The sequence below is a fragment of the Rutidosis leptorrhynchoides genome, chromosome 2 (genome assembly GCF_046630445.1).
Source record: "Rutidosis leptorrhynchoides isolate AG116_Rl617_1_P2 chromosome 2, CSIRO_AGI_Rlap_v1, whole genome shotgun sequence".
Lineage (NCBI taxonomy): Eukaryota > Viridiplantae > Streptophyta > Magnoliopsida > Asterales > Asteraceae > Rutidosis > Rutidosis leptorrhynchoides.
In genome coordinates, this window is record NC_092334.1 from 535,095,774 (window position 1) to 535,115,723 (window position 19,950).

The 19,950-nt window shown below is 34.2% G+C and overlaps 1 pseudogene; it reads left to right on the plus strand.

Moving 5' to 3' along the window:
* Positions 1-227: 227 nt before the first annotated feature.
* LOC139889621 (protein FAR-RED IMPAIRED RESPONSE 1-like) overlaps positions 228-19,950 on the plus strand; it is a 42,655-nt pseudogene continuing 22,932 nt past the window's right edge.

A 19,950-nucleotide genomic window follows, 5' to 3' on the forward strand; every position in this document is an offset into this window, starting at 1 on the left:
GCACCATGAAATTACACGAATAAAATTAGTATCTTTATTATTTTTTGAGAAAATCTACAATCACATAAATTATACATAAAAACAATTTTACATGTCATGTCAAGTTGACTTGACATCACACCTCATCTCACTAACATAACCCAACTCAGTAACCTAACCAACCCAACTAAACTTAAATTAAATACTCCGTAAAATATTCTTAATTAGTCAATTATTCTTATCCCATGAATAACCATCATATCATTTATTCAATATCACGTAAGATTTTATCTTCGTCAATATCGTAAACAGATCGGAGCTAGTTTCTATTCAATACCAGTATGGGTCGATCCTCATCATCGTCTTCTTCATTAAGCAGGTCACATGAATCATCTTATACCTCTTCTCCGGTAGACAACGACGACTTATCATCAGGTACACAAGAATCTCAGAATGAAGAAATTAATTGCAATAACAACATAAATGAAGATAAATGTAAACAAGATATGCATACTCCACAAAACCATGGCAATAGTGTTTATCATGATGAAAGTAGTGAAGTTGTAAGTCACGATAATATACATGTTCAAGATAAAGGTTCCAAAAGTATACATTCTGATGATAATATTCAAGAACCAACAATTGGCATGGTATTTGAAACGGTTGAAGAACTCCTTACTTTTTATGCAAACTATGGGAAAAAAATGAGATTTGGAGTGTGTACACGGTCTACCCAAAAGTCTCTTACAAACGAGGAGACAAGATATGCTATCGTTTCGTGTCATCGTGTTGGAAAGTCACAACCGAAAACGCAAAATACTTTGAATCCACGCCCTATTACGAAAACAAATTGTGGTGCTAGAGTTAATGCAAAACTTGGTGCTGATAATAAGTGGTACATTTTGAAAGTACAACTAAAACATAATCACTCATTTAGTCCGAGCAAAGGACGATTTTATCGATGTAATAGAGTCATAAATTCCCGTGTGCGAAGACAACTTGAAATATTTCAAAGAGCAGGTGTGAGAATGAATAAGGGTTTCAATAGCTTGGTTGTGGAGAATGGAGGATGTAACATCCCGCATTTTTCCGTTAAATTTATTTTTAACACCGTCTTTTTTTAAATAATATATTTTGTTATCTAAATTCGTGTCTTTCGTTAACTAACGTTCTTAATATTTCCATTATTTGATTATAACATCTCTCGGTTACTCTATCGATTTAAAATATTCGTTTGGTTAATTCACGCACCCGCATCCGAAATCGAGGGACTAGTTTTGCCACTTGACCAAAGAGGTGGCTAGTAGTTGACTAGTCAACCACCTCACCACCTCCACTCATTCATTCATCTCTTTCTTTCTTTCTTTCTTACTTCCTCTTTTTCTTTCAAACACTCAAACAAGAATTCATCATCCATTTCACATCTAGGAAGCTCACAACAAATCCGACTACATATTTGGAATCCTCTCTTCATCCTCTACAAGTTGATACCAATTTCATCCATTTTGGGTAACTTTCTAAAATCACTAGATTTCTTGTTCTTGATGTTTTTGACTTGAAATGATGTTAATTAGTGTCTATGGCTCGTGTCTAGCATGAATATATGATTTATTTGCTCGATCTTGTTGTTTTGCATAAACTAGCATGAACTTGAAATGGGTTTGTTTAATCTTGAGTTTTGAGTGATTAAATGTTGTTTAAATGTTAAAGTTTATGTATTAAATGTGTTACTAGCATAATTAGCTTCAATTTGATGTGTTGGTTGATTTAGAAAAGTTTCATTTGCAAAATGGTTGAATTCATGATTTTGGTTAGGGTTTGATGAACTTTAAAACGAACTTTTGACGCATTGAATGCTATGAAATGTTGTTAGTAAGTGTTTAGTTGTAATGTATGTTTCATTACCTTCAAAACGGCATATCGTATGTGTAACACCGGCCATTTTTTTTTTTAAAACACAGCGGAAGACTTTATTAGCAAACACCCTATAAGTCGCGTCATTACCTTAATCTGAGTAATTAAGTTTAAGTTTACACAACGGTGTTACGTTATTACAAAACATGATTTATACAAAAGTCTACATCAGAGTTGGGTTGTCAAACATGTCTTCTGCAACAGCACCCATCCCGACTAGCAGTACCTAAACCTGCAAGGGAAGAATATGTGGGGGATTAGCGCACCGCTAAGTGAATGGAATCTATCTAACAGATATAGCTTAAGTCACACATAAGCTATATACTAACAACAACACATGCTACTACCAACTAGCATACAATAAGACAATACGAGGATCGGCGGCTTGTACGAGCACACGACTCCTAGCTGATCGGACTTGAGTCTACCGATAGTCCCTGCTACTCAATTCACAGTATAGTTATCCAGATGCAGGGGATGCATCATTCACACTATACTCCACAATCAGTAGCCTATGGACCCAACCTCCCCTAGGCACGGTTGACCTCATACGGACTCTAACCTCTCCTAGGCACGGTCTCGAGTCCCCAGTCTCCCTAAGCCCGACTGGTGCCATTCACACAGTTGATGTGGTGCGAAGTGTATATAAAATAGCTATTAAATTTTACAAGGAAATACTATTAAATACGATACAATTTTACACAAGTTTTAATTTATTTAGAGAATGGATATACTTAAACCTTGCTACAACACTTATAGGCAGTGTACCTAAGCGTACAGTAGTGTAGTTTTTAGTAAGTCCGGTTCGTTCCACAGGGAAAATCTTTTAATCAAAGCTTAACGCTATATTAGTTTAATTTTATAAAAATACAAATATATATATAAGTAATATTATTATTATAAAGGGGGGTTTTTACCGTTTAATGACCGGTTTGTCGATTTTAAAACTTTAGTCGCAGTTAAAACAAAATGTAAAATATTAAATAAATAAAAGACTTAATTTAAAGCATAAAGTAAATAACGATAATGAAATTGCGAATAATAAAAGTGTGATAAAATAAACTTGCGATAATTAAAAAGTACGATAATTAAAAGTGCAATTAAATACAATAACAATAAAAATGCGATAATTCGAAGTGCAATTAAATATAAAATAAAGGAAATTAAATATGAAATAAAAGAATTATGCTTATTTAAACTTCCGTAATCATGATGTTTGACGTGTTGATTTTAGTTTTATGCCCATTGGTTAATTGTCCTTTGTCCTGGATTATTTAATATGTCCGTCTGGTTTTTGTCCATAACAGTCCATCAGTCATAAATATAAAGTGCGAGTATCCTTGTCAAATTATTCTTATACCCGAAGTCAAATATTCCAACTAATTGGGGACTTAAACTGTAACAAGATTTTAATACTTTGTTTAATAATTACACCAGGATGTCGACTGAGTGTAACCCAAGGTTTTAATACTTTGTTATCAATTATGCCAAGTGTCCTTGTACATAATTTCACCACTGTTTTAATAATTCTAGTGACTATTAATCCATTCCCGTGTCCGGTTAAATGAACGATTATTCGTACATATAAATACCCCGCCCATCGTGTCCGATCGAGTGTATATGGTAATTTATAGGGACGCCCAATTGTAAATCTTTATATTAAAATTAACAAACTATCATTTAGTTAAACAAATATAAAGCCCATTAATAGCCCATAGTCTAATTTCCACAAGTGTCGTTCTTTTGTCCAAACCTCAATTATGGTACAAAGCCCAATTACCCAATTTTAGTAATTAGCCCAACATCATGATTACTTCATTTTAAATAAGCATAATAATAACTTAGCTACGAGACATTAAATTAAAAAGGTTGAACATAACTTACAATGATTAAAAAATAGCGTAGCGTTACACGGACAGAATTTCGACTTACACCCTTACAACATTCGCTAACATACCCTTATTATTAGGATTTAAAATTAAAATTAAAATTAAAATTAAAATATAAATTATATATATATATATTTACGTATATATTGAGAGAGAGATAGATTATGGATATTTTTTTGATCAGAATTCGTTTTCTTTTATAGGGAATTGAGTTCAGGGGGTCTCCGCGACTCGCGGCCTTTTCTGCCTTCAAACTCCGCGAGTCGCGGAGTTTGAAATTCCAGCTCACCAGCTTTGGCTTCTTTCTTGCCGACGATTTTAAATATTAATATAATATATATATAATTTTTAAGAATTATTTATATATTATATTATATTCATGTGCATAGTTGACTTGTAATTTTTAGTCCGTTGCGTTGAGCGTTGAGAGTTGACTCTGGTCCCGGTTCCGGATTTTCGAACGTCCTTGCGTACAATTTAATATCTTGTTCTTTGCGTTTTGAATCTTGTACTCTTGTAATTTCGAGACGTTTCTTATCAATAATTGGAACCTCTTTGATTGTATTTTGTACTTTTGAGCTTTTTGGTCGTTTGCGTCTTCAATTCGTCGAATCTGTCTTTTGTCTTCACCTTTTAATATTTAAACGAATATCACTTGTAAATAGAACAATTGCAACTAAAAGCTTGTCTTTCTTGGGGAATAATGCTATGAAATATATGTTCGTTTTTAGCATTATCAAATATTCCCACACTTGAGCGTTGCTTGTCCTCAAGCAATATAGTCTTGAAATACTAGAATCACTTCTTTATTCTTCACACTTTGTGTAACACCCCAACTTAACATGACCACAATATTGTCCGCTTTGCCCGCAGGCGCACGGCTTTTTCTTGGCGACCACACACGAGAAGCACTTTTCCAGGAGGTCACCCATCTTGGTAGTGCTCCCGCCCGAGCACGCTTAACCACAATGTACTCGCACTTCTACTCAGCCTGTGATCCCAAAACGCGTTGTGTCATTTAAGAGTGAGTATTACCTTATAATCCCATGATCACTCATGTTCGTGGGCGATGTGGGATTTGCCTAGGGTGTTACATTCACCTCCCCTTAGGGACTCATTGTCCTCGATGAGGTTTGCCCCACCACCCCCAACGGCACATGAGTGGCTCTGATACCATTTATAACATCACCATCAGCCCGTAGTATGATATTGTCCACTTTGGACACAAGCCGATCACCGACGGGCTACCCGTGCACGAGTACAACCCCGGATCGCACTTCTACCTCACGGATTTGCTTCTCGGGTAAACACCCTCAAAACGCGTCATTCCAGAAGAGGTATCCACACCCTTATAAGGAGTGCTTTGTTTTCCTCTCCCACCGATGTGGGACGAGTCTGTTACACTTTGTACATCAGTGATTTCTATACGGCGGTATAAACAATGGTAGTAACGATATGGTTTACAGTCCCACATGACTATAAAATTTAGATCCATTAAGGAAATTGGATCTTTATGAAAACATTTGATCTTTTGAAAATTAAATCTAGCTTTTACCCTAGATAAGTTTTCCGGAATAACCCTTCACCGGTGTTTGCAAAATATTTTTGTGGGTTTGGTGGGTTTCAGATTTGAAAATTTTAGCTCAAAACTTATGGTTTTGTGTCACCCACTTACTAACCTTGTATTTGGAAAGCAACACGTCCAGTTTACTTGTCCCGTATATTACCTTTCGGTAAACTACCGTCCGGTTGTAAAGGAAAGCGTTGAACAAGCAACTGTTAAGGCAATGTCCCCTGACATGCTTTTAATTTTGGTCTATAACGTGTCGGACGCAATTACTATCCTTTGTAGGAGAAATAGTAAAGCTCACCCTTATAATTTTCCGGTCTGGCACAAGGTACTGTCTTTGACCATGCTATGCAACCACCGTTCTTACGGTTGACACCCGATTTGGTTCAGGTGACCTAATGAATTCCAGGTGAATTCCTAGGATTTTACGTTCAATGGTAATGAACGCATTGAAAATGGGTTTTTAGAAAACAAATCGGTTTGTAATTTTGATCAAAATATTTTCTCGTTCAGGCTCGAGTTTAGATATCATTGAATTCCATGAGTTTGTAATTCTCAATCTTTAAGGTCAATCTCAAGGATTTAGTAATATCAGGCTTAAAAGCTGATTTTTGATCTTTTAAGGAGATTATCCTTTCTGGGGATCTGATTCATTAGTCTTATCCAGCTAATTTGCACGGCGCCCTCCCCATTTTACGAGACAGATCCTCTCATGGTTAGGATAAGTCTGACCACATGGCGACCCTGTTTGATGCCGAGGTCCGTGGATTTCCTGCTGATTTTAGTGATGACTTTTCTAGATTTTTCGTCAACCTACAGCTGGTCTGGACGACAACTTCCTGACCTAAATCAAGAAGCGCGTTTCTTTTTCGGAAGACTTTACTTCCTTTTAATGATGGAATTGATTCATCGTGTAGATCCATCTTTCTTACAGTAAATCGGGTAAAACAGTTAATTATTGTTCAAAACAAAAGTATTTTCAATTATTTGTTACAGAAATATGTGACATATGTTTAAAATATCTTTGTAAATTTTCCCACACTTGGCTTTTATTTTCCTTTTTATTGTCCTCTATTCCATTTTAAATGAATTTTAACATTTTGGTTTGTTTCTCAATTTATGTCCTTTCCGAGGTAACAATAATTTCGGTGTTAAAACCTAGTTTTATCGTTCATAAATATGTATAAACATGATTTTGAGTTCATTTAATTGAAAATTTTGAAAATTTTTACTAGAATTGGGTAGTCAGTATATAAGACTAGGGCTGTTCTTTATTATCAGAGAGCACTAGATTCTAATACAACTACTACTTTACTAGTATTTCTAATGGTAACCAAGTGTATAAAGTAAAAATTTTAAAATCAGAAAGAATTTAACCCCTTCCCACACTTAAGATCTTGCAATGCCCTCATTTGCAAGAAATCAGTAACAATGTAAATTAGTGACGGTGATTAGCGTAGAAATGATTAAATTTTACCAAAGTTTTTCAAACCTATTTGTGTTTGTGTTGAATGATAAATGGTGCACATCATTTGTTCATTCCGTCTTGTTGTTATATCACATTTATTTTGCATCTTGTCGTCAAAATTAGTTGCTTTTGCTGAACTTAATGCCAGTCTTTGAAAATGCGTTGTTTTACCCTGTTGTTACATAAGATAAACTGCAAACATATATACATATTTTTGAAGTTTGGTATATTACCCCACATTCAAAAATTATTAAAATCTAATAATAAAAGTTAGAAAATTATAAAAACTATTACAATATTAACATAAGTATTAAATGTATCAACATTACAAATTATAAAATAAATAAAACTAAGTAGACTAGGGATGATACTGATACCAGTAGGAGTTCCATGCATAACCATAGGTGTTATAAAATGCTTCGGCTGGGTTATACGTAGGATACGGTGGTTGGATCTCTATAGACCAGGGAGGAAATACGGGCGAAGGAGTAGGAATATAGTTTCTACCTATTTGTTGGCAATAAGCTATGATTTGGTTTTGATGAACTTGCCAATCTTCAAATGCTCGATGTCTAGCATTTTCGTACTCTTGTGAAGCTATAAACCTTTGCATTTCTGTCATTTCATTTCCCCCTCCCACATTACCTGGCTGTTGGTTTCTCTCAACCTGTGGATGTCTACCATTATATCGTACTGCGGCATTATTTTGCCTCTTCAAAACCTTCGCACCATGGTATACATTTAAACCTATTGTATCGCGGGGTTCTGGTTCTTCGATTAGTAATCCCCCCGACTTATATCCACACCGAGATATTCAGCAATCAAAGTAATAAATATACCACCTCCTATTATGCTATGCAGTCTCATCCCCCTAACCATAGCTGATAAATAATAACCCACACAATATGGTATACTTACAGCGCTTTTTGGGTCTCGAATACACATGTGGTAAAACAAATCCTGTTCATTTACCTTTTCCTTATTCTTACCTCTTTGTGTAATCGAATTAGCTAAAAATCTATGAATTACTCTTAACTCTGCTCTATCTATATCCAAATAAGAGTAATTTCCCCCTTTGAATCGGTGATGGCTAGTCATTTGACTCCATACACCATGTGTATCAAAATTCTCATCTATCTTCCTACCGTTCAATATCAACCCTCTACAATCGGCCTAACTCCTCAGGCGTATATATACGTAAAGCCTGAGCCATGTCTAGTAAAGACATGTGGCGCATCGAACCTCCTAACAAAAATCTAATAAAAGATCGATCGGTTAAACTAGCTACCCGATCATTTAATTCTATACTACACAACAATTATTCACACCATACTTTATATACAGGTCTACGCATGTTGAATAACCGTACCCAATCGTTAAAAGTAGAATTACCATACCTCTGTGCAAGTAATTTCCTAATTGGCCCGGCCAATTCTACAGCTTCTAATGGTCCCCATTCTATGACCCTAGGTACTTCAACAGCTTTAGAATGAAGAGTATGCAAGCCCCTTTGGTATTTTGGATAATCTATCCAAAGTCTGTTAAATCTCAGGTTCGGGTGCAAATTTTCCAAGTGCATATCAGAAAATGTCATGATTGGATGAGGTATATCTTGTTTGTAGTAGTTATCCACCTCCTGTTGTTCCGCATTCTCAGCAGGAGCATTGCGAGCTTGGGATGAAGATTCACCCCTTTCAGTCTGCAAAACACATCAAACACAATTTTTGTGCATCCAAATATGCATTAGTGTCAGCAAAATCATCAATCAAAATAATTACAATGACATGTTTAATTTATATCAAACTTAAACTCATTTTCATATTTTCATCAAATCTACACTTTTTCAAATAAGCATATATGAAAATGTTCGCCAAGTTCATAAGCATTCAACTCAAATAACATGTCAAAATAATCATCACTAGCAATTAAACAAGTTTCAAATGGCATTATCTCTCAAAAATCAAGTTCATGAATTTTAGACTTGAAAAATTCCACTTTAATTCTCAAAATCATGTTTAGGCTCAAAGTTTGGATCATTTAACTACCTAAACATGTTACACTACTTAATTTAGCAACAATTCATGACAAAAATCGGCCATAACCTGTTTATATCAAAAAGCCCCAAATTGCTCAAGAACACAAACCCTAGATTACTCAAAATTTGAAGTTTAAGGCTTCTAATCATGTTAAATAGCATCAATCTAGGTTATACAAGCATAATACATAAACAATTTAAGAATAATTACACTAAAAAGCATCAAAATCGAATTGGGAAAAAAAAATTGCTCAAGAACACTAATTTTCGGATTAAATAGTGTTTAGGTGTAGAAATTTACCGTTTTTCTTGAGTAATTCCTTGATAGCATCCTTCTTAACATGATTTTAGTAAAAGATTTGATGAAAAACGGTCAAAAATTGCAAATTTGGGAGTGGTTTTGTGTGTATTTTCGCAGTATTTTGGTGTTGGTTGTGCACAAACTGATCTGTTCGGCTGTTTATATTTTTTTTTTTCTGTATTGTACATTCTCCGCGAGTCGCGGTGTTTGACCCTTCAAACTCCGCGAGTCGCGGAGTTTGTATTTTTTTTTTTAAACATCTTATACTAATTAAAACAATTAAGTAATTAATTTTAAAATTTTGTTTCCCTTGTTATTTAGGACGTTTCGGATCGATGTCCTAGTCCGTCCTTCGACAAAATTTTAAAATTTGTCTTTTCAAAGCGCGGTTTTAAAAGTAAAGATTTTTGAGTTTTTTTTTTTTTAATGTTTTTGGCATACTTTAGTTTAATAAGATTAAAAATAATGATAATAAAAGTTCTCGTCCCTCCCTCGGGTAAAGCAATTTCGGTTCAAAGACCTAGTCTTCAACTTACGACGAATTTTAAAAATCATATTTTTAACTTAACGAAATAAAGTAAATTTTTGTTTTTAAATTCACACCAAACTTAAATTTAAAATGCATAAAATTAAAAATTCACACCAAACTTAATTAAAATTCATATTATAAATTCACACCAAACTTATATTTAATTTTGTTGTTATACATACAAACTTATATTAAAAATATTAAAATTTTTCAAATATTGACAAACTTAAATATATTGATCTTACAAAGTTCACAATATTAATTTAAGATTTATATATTAATTTTAAAAACATGGTAAAAAGAAAATTAAAAATCTTTTTGGCTTTTATCCCACTTTAATCAATCAAATATTATCAAAAATATGCGTCCCTCTTTTCGGTAAAGTAATTTCGGTTCCATAACCTAATTTAACTCATGACGAATTTTTGAAATATTTTAGGTTGATTGATTAAAGATATTTATACCTTAAGAATAAACGTTAAATTTTGCAGTGATGTAATAAATTTTTGAATGATATCAACAATTTCGGTCGCCAAACCTAATTTTATTCAATACCAATTTAATACTTTATAGCGAACAAATTAGCGTTTATTATCAAAAGGTTAAAAATAAAAAAAAATAAAAACTGTACAGACTTACCTGTGAGATAGTATTCTTAGTTATATGATCTATCCCATTCATAAGATAGTCGGTTTAATTGGTTTTCCATAGCTACATAGGCGTAACCTCGAGCATTCAGTGTTTTTTCTTCTAAACATATGAACGGTCCGTCTCTGCATAAAGTAACAAATTCGGTATTTGAATAGGTTTGATTATTTGAACATTTACCTCCATGTGACCATTTTCCGCATTTGTGACATCTTTCAAGGTGTCGTGCTCTTCTTTTCGCTGCGGATTTTGATTTTCCTTTACCAAATTGTAACTTATTATCTTCGCATCTGGATTCTTTTCTTACTCCGTCCAATCTTTCTCTGATTACTGATACTATTTCACTCGGAAGTGTGTCATTATTACGTTTAGTGATCAAAGCGTGTAGCATTAGACCATGGTTTAGTTCACAGGCAGTCTTCGTTTCGTAAAAACCTAAAAAAATAAAAATTCAGAATGGGGGGAGAAGACTAGTTCTTTAGGGTCTGCTAGGGAAAGACCATTCGGGTTCCATTTTCTAGAACTACACGAAAACAGACAATTTAACTCTAACAGAAATACATATTATCCTTTAAAGACTTGATTCTCCCCACACTTAGTTAGCTGTGGTATCGAAATTGTGATTAACTTCGTTGTCAACTTCCATTGGACTATCTATGTAGTGTTTAACTCTGTGACCATTAACTTTAAATTCAATCCCATTTGAATTTATTAATTCTACTGTTCCGTATGGGAAAACTCTTTTGACTATGAATGGTCCAGACCATCTTGATTTCAATTTTCCAGGAAATAGCTTGAATCGTGAATTGAAAAGAAGAACTCTGTCTCCTTCTTTAAATTCTTTTAAACTTCTGATTCTTTTATCATGCTATTTCTTCGTTCTTTCCATATAGATTAACGAATTTTCGTATGCTTCATGTCTTAATTCTTCTAATTCGTTTAGTTGACTTAATCGTAGACGTCCAGCTTCATGTAAATCAAGATTACATGTCTTCAAAGCCCAAAATGCTTTGTGTTCAATTTCTACTGGAAGATGACATGCTTTTCCATAAACAAGTCTAAAAGGTGTGGTTCCAATTTGTAACGACCCGGATTTTCCGATCGTTTTATACTTATGAGATTAATATTTACATAAAATAAACCTTACCAACATGATAAGCAATCCAAACTGTTGAGATTATGTTTTTGAAAAGAGTTTCACACAACGTTTGACCGTCCAATTTGACCGATGATATCACGAACTATATAACACACGATAATTATACGATTATATATATGTACATATCTATACATATTTAACATGATTTAAGGATGGTTTAACATTTCATTGTGAACTAACAACAATGAGTTATAAGTATACTTTGAGACCACAAACTTAAGTTTTTAAAACGATAACTATATGTAACGTTCTTTGACATATATACTTACAATCTATAATGTGTTGGTGATCTATGTCACCAATATGATTTAAGTGTAATGGGATTAATTTGTAACCAAAATAATCTTGATAAATATCGAACAAGTTTGGGGAAGTGTGGAGTGCACACTTATTTGAACTTATCTTGATTATGACGGGGGTTCGGGGGCAGCGCCCCCGATAAGCGAGGTCCAAGGGGTGGCAACCCCTGGCGGGGTCCAAGGGGCAGAGCCCCTGGCTGGGGTCGAGCTGCCAGGTCAGCTTGGAAATTTTTTTTTGGGCTAACATTGCTTTATTAAAAATGTCTTAAAATTTTATTTTGACCCGGTTTGACCCAAAAATAAAAGCCCAGTTTTGAGCCTCTTTTACAGTTATAAACCCGTCCATATTTGAATTCTCGTTCCGATTCCTCAAAATTTCTACAAGTATATCTAGGGTATATGTAACCGTATCATACCCAGCTTCTATACGTATTTACTATTGGTATATACCAACAATAAACTTCAATGATCAGTCACTAGACATGATGTTACATGTGGGAACCAGCCATTTAACCTCATGTGTGACTTTTGTGCAAGAAAACAAACTAAATCTCCTATATATCCATCCCATAATCATGCTATTTTGCACACACACACATACAATTTCATTTCCAATTTTCTTTCAAGTTAATTCACTCCCTAATCTCTCTTCATTTACCTACTCAAGAACGTATCAATATAGTCATCCGATTTCAAGGAGATTACTTCCAATCTTTCAATCCCACTCCACCACTCTTTTGATTCCAAGATTTTTCTTACCTTTTCCAGTAGCTTTGTCCAAGTAACTTGAGGTAGTAACCTTATTCATAACCTTATTCGATTCATGTTTATATAGCTATCTTATTTTGTGTTATAAAATTTTAACAACAAGAACATAGTTTGAGTGATTTCAAACTTGTTCGCAAACTAAATAGATCCTTCTAATTTGATTTTTAAAAACACTTCAAGACCTGTAATATATCATATTATGACAAAAACGGATTAATCATATCTTGGCTAATTAACATAATATTTAATATATATTTACTTATGATTTTATTTTATATATTTCAGGACCACCCGTAAACAACACGAGAAGATTAATCATAAGACCTCATGATTGTACGCAACACGTCATTTGACAACACGGTACTTTATGTACGCAACACGTCATTTGACAACATGGTACCATGGGTCAAGATTAATTCTGATCAACATGAATACGATGGGGTCTTTATTTATTTTATTTAAGCAACTAATTGTGGACCATTAACATCGGACTGCTAACTACGGACTAAGAAAATATTAAAAGTATTAAAAGTATATATATATATATATATATATATATATATATATATATATATATATATAACGATTACTTGAAAAGAAAATATGTTGATATATTATATATATGGTTAGGTTCGTGATATCTATCGGAGACCAAGTCGAGTTAAATACCTTCAAGACAAAAGTGAGTATATAGTCCCACTTTTAAACTCTAAATATTTCGGGATGAGAATACATGCATTTTATGATTTACGTTATGGACACAAGTGATTAAAAATATATATATTCTACGTTGAGTTGTACCACTGGCATACTTCCCTGTAACTTGGTAACTACTATTTACATGAGGTATTGTAAACGCGAATCCTGTTGATAGATCTATCGGGCCTGACAACCCCAACCGGACTGGACGACCAGTATTCAACGGTTGCACAGTACTTCGTTTCGGTGTCTACACTTGGTAAGGTGTAGTAAGATTTCATAATAAAGGGAATATGCGACATTGATTAAATGTTAAGTATGGTTATCAAGTGCTCAACAACTTAGAATATTTTTATTAAAACGTTTATATATGAAATCTTGTGTTCTATATTCATAACGCTGCCGGCTTTAAACCTATATCTCACCAACTTTATGTTGACGTTTTAAGCATGTTTATTCTCAGGTGATAACTAAAAGCTTCCGCTGCAACATGTTGAATTTAAGCAAGATCTTGAGTATGCATATTTGTGTCAAAAATAAAACTGCATATCGGAGGATTTGTAATGTAAAATATGTTGGAGGTCGTATTGTTATTATCACATGTAAAGTTTGTAAGTCTAAGATTATCGCTAAACGATAATCATTATTAAGTTGTTTAAACCTTGTATTTGTAATAAAAGCTATGGTTTCTATTGTAAAAACGAATGCAGTTTTTGAAAAATGTCGCATATAGAGGTCAATACCTCGCGATGAAATCATATGTTATTGTATTCGTCCTTATGGTTAAGGTCGGGTTATGACACAATTGGAGTTTTGTAGGCTGTTCTAAAAGCCTAGAGTGCATCCTCCAATTTAATGGACCATTCCTTCAGATTTGATCCTACGGTTTTCTCTAGAATACATTTTAATGCTCGGTTGGTATTTTCAACTTGTCCACTTGTTTGTGGATGATAAGCAGTGGAGATTTTATGAGTTACTCCATATCTTTTAAGAACTTTCTCAAGTTGATTATTACAGAAATGAGTACCCCGATCACTTATTAAAGCTTTCGGTGTTCCAAACCTTGCAAAAAGACGTTTTAAAAAGTTGACTACAACTCGTGCATCATTAGTTGGGAGAGCTTGTGCTTCCGCCCATTTAGATACATAATCAATGGCTACGAGAATATAGAGATTATTATGAGATTTTGGAAATGGACCCATAAAGTCAATACCCCAAATGTCAAATACTTCACATACTTGAATGACATTTTGTGGCATTTCATCAAGTTGACTTATTTTTCCGGCCCTTTGACAAGCATCACAGGATTTGCAAAGAAGGTGTGCGTCTTTGTAAATTGTAGGCCAATAGAATCCAGCTTCATAAACTTTTCTTGCTGTTAGTTGAGGCCCATAATGCCCTCCTGTTGGTCCTGTGTGACAATGGTTTAAAATTTTACTAGCTTCATCTCCGAATACACATCGGCGTATTATTCCATCTGGACAACTTTTAAATAGATGTGGATCTTCCCAAAAATAGTGTTTTATATCACTAAAGAATTTCTTTCGTTTTTGGTACGATAATCCTTTTTCAAGGAATCCACATACTAAGTAGTTTGCATAGTCTGCAAACCATGGAATTTTATTATAATCTATCTTCAATAGATATTCATCAGGAAAGTTGTCTTGTATGGCCGATTCATTTAGAACTTCTAATTCAGGATTTTCAAGACGAGAAAGATGATCAGCGGCGAGATTTTCTGCTCCTCTTTTATCTCGGATTTCAATATCGAACTCTTGTAAGAGTAAGATCCAACAGATTAATCTTGGTTTAGCATCTTGTTTCGAAAATAGGTATCTAAAAGCAGAATGGTCGGTATAGACCACCGTTTTTGCTAGAACGAGATATGATCGAAATTTGTCAAAAGCAAAGACAATAGCAAGGAGTTCTTTTTCAGTAGTTGTATAATTTGTTTGTGCTCCTTGTAACGTCTTACTAGCATAATATATAGGTTGAAATCGTTTTTCAATCCTTTGTCCTAAAACGGCTCCCATTGCAAAATCACTTGCATCGCACATTAGTTCAAACGGTAGATTCCAATTTGGTGTTATCATGATCGGCGCATTAGTGAGATTTTCTTTAAGAATATTAAAAGATTTGATACATTCATCTGTAAAGATGAATGGAGCATCCTTTTCTAGGAGTTTATTCATAGGAGTAGCAATTTTAGAAAAGTCTTTTATGAAACGTCGGTAAAAACCGGCATGCCCTAAAAAACTCCTAACTCCTCTAACATTGGTGCGATGTGGAAGTTTAGCAATTACATCTACTTTAGCTCTATCCACTTTAATTCCTTCCTTTGAGATTTTATGTCCAAGAACGATGCCTTCTTTAACCATAAAATGGCATTTCTCCCAATTAAGAACTAGATTTGATTGTTCGTATCTAATAAGCATTCGTTCAAGATTAGCTAGACATGTTTCAAATGTATCACCGAAGACTGAAAAGTCATCCATGAAAACTTCCATGCATTCTTCTATCACGTCGTGAAAAATCGCCATCATGCACCTTTGAAAGGTTGCAGGGGTGTTGCAAAGTCCAAATGGCATGCGTTTGTAAGCAAAAGTACCATAAGGGCACGTGAACGTGGTTTTTTCTTGGTCCTCGGGTGCTATTGGAATTTGAAAATATTCGGAAAATCCATCTAGAAAATAATAGTAACTATTTTCGGCTGATCTTTCCAACATTTGATCAATGAAAGGTAAGGGAAAGTGATCTTTTCTGGTGGCGTCATTTAATTTTCTATAATCAATACATACACGCCATCCTGTTACAGTCCTAGTAGGAATAAGCTCATTTTTCTCATTTGTAATGACAGTCATGCCACCCTTCTTAGGCACGCATTGAACTGGACTTACCCATGGACTATCAGAAATTGGATAAATTAAACCTGCATCTAGCAGTTTAATAATTTCTTTTTTAATTACATCTTGCATATTAGGATTTAGTCTTCATTGGCGTTGCACATACGTTTTATGACCTTCTTCCATAAGGATTTTATGTGTGCAATACGAAGGACTTATTCCTTTAATATCATGAATCTTCCATGCAATGGCTGGTTTATGAGCTTTCAACACAGAAATGAGTTGAGATTTTTCATTTTTAGTAAGAGAAGACGATATTATTACAGGTAATTCAGATTCACCATGTAAATAAGCGTATTCCAAATGGTTTGGAAGTGGCTTTAACTCTAATTTTGGTGGTTCTTCTATCGATGATTTATATCGATATCTGTCTTCTTCTTTTAGCATTTGAATTTCTTCTGTTGTTGGTTCATATCCATTAGCTATTAGTGTAGCTAACATTTCAGCTTCATCAATTTGTTCAGTACCTTCTCCTAAAGAACATTCTCCTGTTCCTTGTAATTCTGGAAATTCTTCTAATAATTCTGCATGTGAGTCTATAGTTTGAATATAATAGCATGTATCATCTGCAGATTGCGGTTGTTGCATTGCTCTATCAACTGAAAAGGTAACACTCTCATCCTCTATACTTAGGGTCAATTTCTTACCAAACACGTCTATCATTGCTTTAGCCGTGTTTAAGAATGGTCTTCCTAATATGAGAGGAACTTGAGAATCTTCTTCCATGTCCAGAACAACAAAATCTACTGGAAATACTAAAGTACCAACTTTAACTAGCATGTTCTCCATTATCCCTCTAGGATATTTTATTGATATATCGGCTAGTTGTATACTTATTCTGGTTGGTTTCAATTCTCCAAGGTCTAGTTTAGCGTATAGTGAATACGGCATTAGAATTATACTAGCACCTAAGTCTGCTAATGCTTCTATTGAACTAAGACTACCCAGAAAACATGGAATTGTGAAACTTCCTGGATCAGATAATTTTTCTGGTATCTTATTCAACAGCACTGCTGAACAATTAGCATTCATAGTAATAGCCGAGAGTTCTTCCATTTTCTTTCTATTCGGGATCAGATCTTTCAAGAATTTAGCATATCTAGGCATTCCTGAAATTACATCAATGAAAGGAAGATTTACATTTATCTGTTTAAACATATCCAAGAATTTGGATTGCTCGGCTTCAAGTTTCTCTTTCTTCATTTTACTTGGATAAGGAAGTGGTGGTTGGTATGGTTTAACATAAGGTTTATCCTTAACTGTGTTATCTTCATTAACCTTTTCAACTACCGGTTCTTTTTCCTTATCTTGATCAGGTTGTGGTTCTTGTGGAGTAGGAATAGCTTCATCAGAAGTTACAGGTATTTCAGGTGGTTTAAGTGTTGTACCACTTCTTGTGGTAATGACTTTAGCTGTTTCATTCCGGGGGTTAGCATTTGTATCACTAGGTAAACTTCCTGATTTTCTTTCACCTATTAACCTTGCTAGGTTACTTATTTCTTGTTCCAGATTTTGAATAGAAGCTTGTTGATTTCTAAATGCTTGAGCATTTTGTTCATTTGTTTGTTTCTGAGATGTGAAAAACTGCGTTTGAGTTTCAACTAGCTTCGTCATCATATCTTCTAAATTCGGCTTTTTATCATCGGTTTGTTGTGGTGGTTTGTTTTGAAAATTAGGTCTTTGCTGATTGTAAGTATTGTTGGATACTTGTTGATTGCTAGGACCTTGTTGGTTGTTGTATGGAATATTTCGGTTATAATTCTGGTTTTGATTGTAAATCGATCTTGGCGGTTGATAATTATGCTGATAATTATTTCCAGGCCTTTGGATTATGTATGAAATATTCTCTCTTTGTTCCATTGTTAGTTCAATACTGAGACAATCTTTTGTCAAATGTGGTCCTCCACACTGCTCACAACTAATTCGTATTGAGTGAATATCCTTAGTCATCTTTTCCATTCGTCTCTCGACAGCATCTATCTTTGCGGAAATGGAATCTAAGTCATGGCTAGAATCGGCTCTAGCTGCTTTAGATGATCTAACAATATCTTTTTCTTGGTGCCACTCATGTGAGTGGGAAGCAGTGTTATCAATAATTTTATAAGCATCAGTTTATGTTTTCTTCATAATAGAACCACCAGCTGCTATATCGATGTCTTTTCTTGTAGTGATGTCGCATCCTTGGTAGAATATTTGTACTATTTGACAGGTGTCTAAACCATGTTGCGGACATCCTCTTAATAACTTTCCAAATCTTGTCCACGCCTCATATAGAGTTTCATTCGGTTTCTGTGTGAACGTAACAATTTCTCCTTGAAGTCTTACGGCTTTAGATGCCGGAAAGAATTGTTTAAGAAAATTTTCAACTAAAACGTCCCATGTATCAATCGCCCCTTCAAGTAAAGATTCCAACTAATCTTTGGCTTCTCCCTTTAAAGTCCAGGGAAATAACATGAGATATATCTGTTCATCCTCAATTTTTCTTATTTTAAATAGAGTGCAGATCCTATTAAAGGTACGAAGATGTTCATTTGGATCTTCCTTCGGCGCACCACTAAATTGGCATTGATTAGTCACCATGTGTAGAATTTGTCCTTTGATTTCATAATCTGGCGCATTAATGTCTGGATGAGTAATTGCGTGACCTTGGCCAGTGCATTTAGCTCTCATTCGGTCTTCCATACTTAAAGGTTCCAGATTCTCCATAATTGAATTTGTTGAATCGGAATCACTAGAGGATTCTGATTTAATGGTTCGTTCCTCAACAATCTCTGTTTGAATGATTGGTGGTTCTGGAGGAAAGTTTAGTGGTTCAGGATCTATGAATCGTCCCTGAATATTCTCCGGATTCTCAATTGTGAGGTCGGGTTCAAAAAATGGATTATCGGAAATTTGAATTGGAGTACTTGGTCGACTGGATGACGATTCTAAAGAAAAATCAACGGCGGTAATATTTGCTAAATGTCTTGATCTAGTTACAGGTGGTGAACGTACAAAAGGTGGTGAACGTCTTGCTCGGTGCATTCACTGAATATCCTATTAGTTTTTAAAAAGGAAAGAAAAATTATATAAGTTATCCAATTAATAGACTTTTCTGATTTTGCCCACGTTTTGAATAGCCAAAAGATGCAGCAGAGGGGCAGGATTCGTTTGGTCTCAATATAATTGAGGACTGTTTGGCTCCAATAACCCGGTCCACGTACAAATCCAACTATTACTACGAACCAGAAAATTTTGATGTCTATCAATTTAACCACTTAAAATAAATTTTCGTAATTTTAAGAAATTTAGATAAGAAGTAGAATAAAAATCTATGTCCTAAAAACTAGAATAGCGAGAAATAAGAAAGAAAAAGAGCGTGTCGGAAAAAGATCGAAAAATAAGAAAGAAAAAGAGTGACTTATAGAACTTAAAAACACTCGACTAACCCAACCTTATTACTATCACTAACTTAAAATTATAATCGCAAATTGAGATTACTAATTGGAATGATAATTGATACATAGGTAAAAGGTGTCTAAAAATATTAAAGCTTACAAGTAAAACTATATCCCAAATGACAATAACTTAAAAAGAAACTAAAACTTAAAAAGGCGTCGCAGAATTCTAAAGCACTTAAATCTTAGTCTAAAGAAAAAGCACTTAAGGGATTTTACGGCAAAGCCTAAAAATCTAGAAATAAAAATATAACTATGGCAAAAACTAAGTTTAAAACTAAAAACTAGCGAAAAATACAAATATTACGCTAAAACAATTAAAAAGGGACAAAATATAAAAATATACTAAAAG